Consider the following 6195-nt stretch of genomic DNA (forward strand, 5'->3'; position numbering starts at 1 on the left):
TGCTAGCTGACCCCATACTATGCCAGCAAATTTCCCAATTTCATCACAGCACCTAATTCTTTTGTCATCATAAACTGTGCTTTCGTTTCCTCTCCATCCATGTTGTGAGTCTAACAGAGCACTGGTTATCTGCCCTATGCATCACATGGCCTGCCCAACTCTACTCCTCCCTCTTAATGTCAACTAGAATATTGGATACTGTCATTTGCTCTCTAATGTACACCGCTGTCTTCCCATCTCTCAACATTATTCCTAGCATTTTTCACTTCATCGTTCATTGAACGGTTCAACTTTTCTCAAGCTTCTTGCAAAGCTTCTGCCCCATATATCAGTACTGGTAGAATGCAATGATTGTACACTTTTCTTTTCAAGGGTAGTGGTAGGCTGCTGGTGATGACCTGGCAATGCCTGCCGTAATGCTTGAAATGCTATCATGGTACAAACAAGACAAAGATATAAGAACAGGGCATAGTACAGCCTGCATCGATATCAGTTTCCTGTGCCCCTGCTACATCGGCATTTCATTTTGAAGCGAAAGCATCAAATGGCCCCTTGAGTGAAAAAACTGGTGCCTGTAGTCTGTAAAAATGAAACAACACCTCAAGTCCCATTGGCTGCAACGCCATGTCATGAGAGCGCCTCAATGGAGTGGAATGGGCAAAAGGGTGCACCTGCTGCTGTGGTAGCATGCGAGGTGTTGCGTGAGGAGAGATGCCATCGTCGCAATGCCGCACCAGCCTCGCCCTCACTCCTGGAAGCCGGTGTGCGGTGCCCGAGCCAGTGCCACAGGCTGCTGCTGCTAGATGGCTTGGGCAGTACATGCCACTATCACCTGCCGGCCTTAGTGGCCACTGCTGCTTCCTCGGTCTCTCGTCACGCAGGACGTTAATGGCATGTGGCGTTGCACTGTAGGCTGCTGCTGCTTGCTCGGGCAGCACATACTGCTATGGTACATTACTTGCAGTGTGAAACTTGAAGGACTGCTCAGCCACGTTCACTTAGGCATTAATGCTTTCACATTTCTAACTCATAAGGCGTGCTTAGGTGTCCTCGGATATTTTTGAGAATGCGGGCACTGTGCTTCACACTTGGCCCCTATCATTTATAGAAACAGTTGGGTTGAGATGGTTGACTTCAGTGTTACTTGCAGGTTTTGCTGCAGCAGTTGATCAGGCATGTGTTGTGATAAGACTGTGTGAAAACATGGCAAAAGGAAGGTATTTTTCCGATTTCCGGGTGCTTAGAGTGAAGGAGTCAATCAACACGGACTATGCAAAGAAGTGTGCAGTGAGGGACACCAGTAGTGGTACCATGCCTACATGGCAGCACTACAGGGAAGCCTCTAGTGCTAGTGTCATTTGGAAGGCAGCACAAAACCAGGCCTCAGTGTCCTACTTCCACAACCAAGGCGGTGAAACCAAGGCTATACTCAATTCTTCACGCCCACTTCATGCACCTTGACAAGACTAATTTTGAAAATCATGCAGATTCCATGCTCTGTGGGAATCAATGCAAGTGAAGCTTTAGTATGCGAGCAAGATGAAATGATGCAGCGGATTTTGGCAATGAATGTGTCCGACTACTGTTCTCAGACATAGCTGCAGAAATGCACCACATCCTCGCCATCAACCACGCAATCTAAGCCTTTGGATGCTGCAAAGAAAGCTTCACTATAAACACAGCTTCTTAAAAAAAACAATATAATTGAAGTTTAGCAAGTATGCTTATGAATTAACGTTGGCACACTTGTATGGGCTTCTTTTTGAACTCCAAACTTCTACCGTCATTGTCACCTAGCAGAGCACACACTCACTTTTATAAATAAATTATTGCTATGAGACATGACTCGCACACCAACTGTCTCAATGCACTAGCTTGTATGAGGGAAGCTGGTAAGGGCAGTATTCTATCCATGCCCACACCTTTGCCTATCAGAAAAGCATCGAGCTGCTGCGCCTAGGGAATCGGGTTTGCAATCTATCATCGAACAAATAATTTTCATTCATTGAGAATTTTTACTCGGCACTATGGCAGACAAAAAAAGAAAGCTTCACTTTAAAAAGTTGGGAGTTGGAACTTTACTGTGTTGAAGTTATGTGAAAAAATTTTTCCGAAGTAGCTAGGCTGGGCACCACTTCTGCACTAATGTATTTAGCAGCACGTAGTGCAGAGCAACAAGATTTACTTTTAGGTGTCATATGCCCTTCTAACTCTAACCAGCGGGTATGACATCAATTCGGTAAGCCTACATTGTACTGACAGAGCAAACTCTTCAAAGACCTCACATAGCAAAAGATAGCATGAAAGTCACCACCATATCAGCAAACAAACCAGGACGGCTGACAACCCTTTAGTCCTTACAGTAACATTTCATTTTGATAGCAAATAGGGCAAGTTGGTATGGATCTATTAGGATAAGAGCGTCGAATAAACTAGAAAAATCACTAGACATGTGTTGACCACCAAGACATTCTTTAGCAACTCAACAGAATCGATATGTACCCTGACACATAACCCCTTGATCTAATGTGCAAATTCAGTCTGCATCATACATAACACAAGCCCACCTCAAGAGCACTTCTGTTTCTTCTGTGGATGGCGCTGGTGATTTCCAGTTGTGTCCCTTGCAACTGATAGCATATGCGTCTCATTTACAAAGCTTTACAGGTTTGTTTCTTAGATCTTACATTTGCCAGATTCTAGATTGAGCCACTGGATATTTGTCTTTATTGTTCAGGTTATGTCTGATGGCAAGGTACAGCAACACTTGTGGCTGAACTGATCAGTGGCACTGGCACGGTGGCGCATGCAAGTAGGTTGCAGTGCTGCTAATAAACTTGGTAGTAACCGCATGTACCGTTGTCCTCCTTCCAGACTTTGCCATCTATGGTGCCACTAATATCTAAACAATCTTTCCGGTGGTGAAATGAACACTAAGGAGAACACGAAGGAAGAAATAGTTGCTTGTTTGTTGAAGAATTCCACATCAGAGGAGTGCTGGATGTACCATCATGGCCTTTCAGGAGTTAAACAGCGAGAAAATCGCTCTATTCTCTCAGTCCACACATGGTATCCTAAGGATGTTGTCACATAGTGTGAATGTTTTCTAGCCTCACAAAGACATTCGGATGAGAACATCCTCAGTACGTAGCGTTCACAATTACCTTAGGGTGCAACTTTATGAAACAACCAGCAAAAGTTTACTACAGGGCAATGTCAATGTCACAGTGTTGTATGCATGCCATAGAAGCCAACAAACACTGACACCAAGGACAACATAGGGTAAATTACTTGTGCTTCATATATGGAATAAAGAAACAATAATATATTGGAAATGACAGTGGATGAAAATACAATTTGCTGCAGCTGGGGAAAGATCCCACATCCTTCGCATTTCGCGTGCGATGCTCTACCAATTGAGCTACCGCGGCGCCGTTTTACAGGTGTGCAGCTTATGTTCACATAACAGCATACATACTGTGCGTTAGCTTCCAAAAGCTTTGCACAGGTATTGGTAGTAAAGTAATATGACTGAAATAACACAACGTCTTAGTATCATACAATGAATTCTTATGCCACCAGGTACTCTTGTGTGCATAAATATAGCATCATGAACCCTTTGCACCCCTGATGTCTTTTTGGCATAGAAACAGCCCTTTGAACTAATATTCGACACTTTCTAGGAAGGTGACGGTTTCGCAATATACAAAATTTCATGTAGAATGCAGCCCACATGCATAAAAACAAGAAAATGACTAATCAGTCAGATGAAAAACTTCTTACTCAAAACCACTTTATAGTCCACATTTACCAAGTTTATGTTTATTAATTCTTGAAAAGTGCTCATTACTAGTTTGTCGCATGTTAAAGCAAAGGTGTCACCCATAATCCAACCCTGATGTTGCTCATAACCTTCCTTGGTATCTGCTCCAAACGTCCCAAATGAACCTTACCTGAACATTTTATTTCATTATTATTGTTTTGATGTCCAGGGCATGCTCAGTCTGCTTGAATGTCCCCTTGTGCGGTTATCCCAGAGACTTCAACATCTATTCGTGTTATCTTGGTGACTACTGAAATAATGAGTTGTGATTTCTCCGGTATTATTAGTAAAATGACACCCACCTTTTCAATACCAGAGAGTACCACCAAAGCAGATCATGGTCAAGTGCACACAAACAAGGACAAAGTGAGGAGCAGACAACACAAGCACTTACTTCCGACTGATCGTGTGCTTACAAAATTTCATCACTTGAACACTTTCCTTCATGACGTCAAAAGACCGAAATGCCGACATCAGGTGGCCATGCTCAGAAACTTAGTTTCTTTGGATGACAGAAAAACAGGTGGGCGGACACACGACCCACCCGCCTTTCTAATGCAAGCTGCGTCAATTATCTCCCTAATATCCTGATTCTTATTTTTGGCTACTATCCTACACATGTTGAATAAGGGTTACACGGCTTCTTGTTCTGTATTCCAGTCATGACAAAGTAGAGAAAGATTTCCATCGCGGTAATTTCCCACCTTCCTCCTGTGTTCTAGAAGCCTCTTATTCAGACACCTTCCAGTCTGACCGATATAACTGGAACCACACGATAAGGAAACTTCATATATCAGGAAAGACACACACGCTACAAAAGGATCACAATGTATAACAGTACACAGCTCTTTCTTTTTTTTTTCTGGAAAGGATTACTCATTTGGCAAAGTTTCCCTAGCTTCTCAGGTGGCCATGCTCAGAAACTAAGTTTCTGAGCATGGCCACCTGATGTCGGCATTTCGGTCTTGTGACGTCATGAAGGAAAGTATTCAAATGATGGAATTTTGTAAGCACGCGATCACTTGGAAGTAAGCGCTTGTGTTGTCTGCTCCTCACTTTGCCCTTGTTTGTGCGCGCTTGACCGTAATCTGCTGTGCCTAACCAGCTAGCCAAAAAGTCGGTGCTCTTGAATACCACCTAGCTCTCTATAAAGGAACTGCTGGGATTTCAATGGACAGGTAGTTATTAAGCGCATTTGCTTGTGAAACACAAATATCTCACGCGACGTTATTTTCGATGGTAATAAGCGGGCACTTACAGGGAAAAAAAAAAAAAAAAAGCAGGATCATGGTTTGAATTTCGACGCAGGATCAAATGTCAGATACGCGTCAGAACTGGGTGGAATACGTTGCAGGCCTTTCGAGTCGATACTGGCACAGCTATTTGTAGGTTTACCAAAGATGCCAGTAACAAAAGGAACACAAACGCACAAACAGAGATGAAAAACAAAGCTTTTGGTCGAACAACTTCACATGCATAAAGCGCATACCAAGCACCCTTCACGCTCAGCTATCTGCGGAAATAGCCACTCTGATTGCTCAACCTCAGCCGCCTGGCGACGCGTAATCTACCATAGTGTCAGCTGCGGCTTCGTATGCCGTGCACAAAACAACATGACATCTTGGTGACGGTCTGGCCTATTCCAGTCACCCCAGTCTAGCCAACAGGCGTGTGGCGTAGCCACAGACGCTGACAATGTTTCTAATTTATACGCTGCTATTTCCTTGGCACTCTCCGACGAGACGCTTGAGCAGAGAGCGGCTTGAAAAGGTTACGATTAATAGAAAGCGCTCGCTAACAGCTAAAGCCTACTCACCTTTGGTTACTTCTATCAATAGCAAAAGTTATACACTTGGTAGATACCGCAGCTCGAGAAGGTGTCACTCATCATGAGGAAAGTGCCAGAAACAAACATGAAACTTCACTGTCACGTTTACATTATCACCTCCACGAAACGCGCGGACTGACAAAGCGGATCGGCTCGGCCGGCTCGGCCTGCTCGCTCGGCCAGCTGACTTGAGTGGCCGGGCTAGGCTTGGCTATAACAGCTGTATTAGGGATCCACGGGCCACGATGGAAGAATACTTCCATGGGCCCACACGCCCCATAGCGTTTCATATTATTACAATTTATTTAAAATCAAGAAAGGGGCTGACAGATGAAATAGCACACTGGGGTTTAAAGGTTATAAACAGGGATAAAGTGCCTAAGAAGGGCTAGCCAACGTTTTAATAGGAGGACCTATCTTCGTCAAAGGCGGCCTCGTCATCCTCGGCATGTTAGTTTTAAAGGGTTAGTACAGTGACGTCACGTGTGGTTGTGGGTGGCGGCTGGTTGTAAAGGGAGAGACTTCAAAGAGAATGAGCCCTGTC

The 6195-nt window shown here is 44.2% G+C and overlaps 1 protein-coding gene across 4 annotated transcripts in view; it reads right to left on the reverse strand.

Annotated features, from left to right (window-relative positions):
- The window catches only part of LOC135906882 (probable phosphorylase b kinase regulatory subunit alpha), a 31547-nt gene extending 25693 nt beyond the window's left edge, over positions 1-5854 (reverse strand). For 2 of the 4 annotated variants that reach the window (XR_011514520.1, XM_065438518.2), the window contains exon 1: positions 5640-5853. The gene's annotated coding sequence lies outside the window, so the exon portion shown is untranslated. Of the gene's footprint in view, positions 1-5319; positions 5474-5639 lie in introns of those variants that run through there. The other 2 variants (XR_010565845.2, XM_065438519.2) reach the window with 2 other exon arrangements.
- Positions 5855-6195: the final 341 nt, after the last annotated feature.

This window comes from Dermacentor albipictus, chromosome 5 (assembly GCF_038994185.2).
Source record: "Dermacentor albipictus isolate Rhodes 1998 colony chromosome 5, USDA_Dalb.pri_finalv2, whole genome shotgun sequence".
Classification (NCBI taxonomy): Eukaryota; Metazoa; Arthropoda; class Arachnida; order Ixodida; family Ixodidae; genus Dermacentor; species Dermacentor albipictus.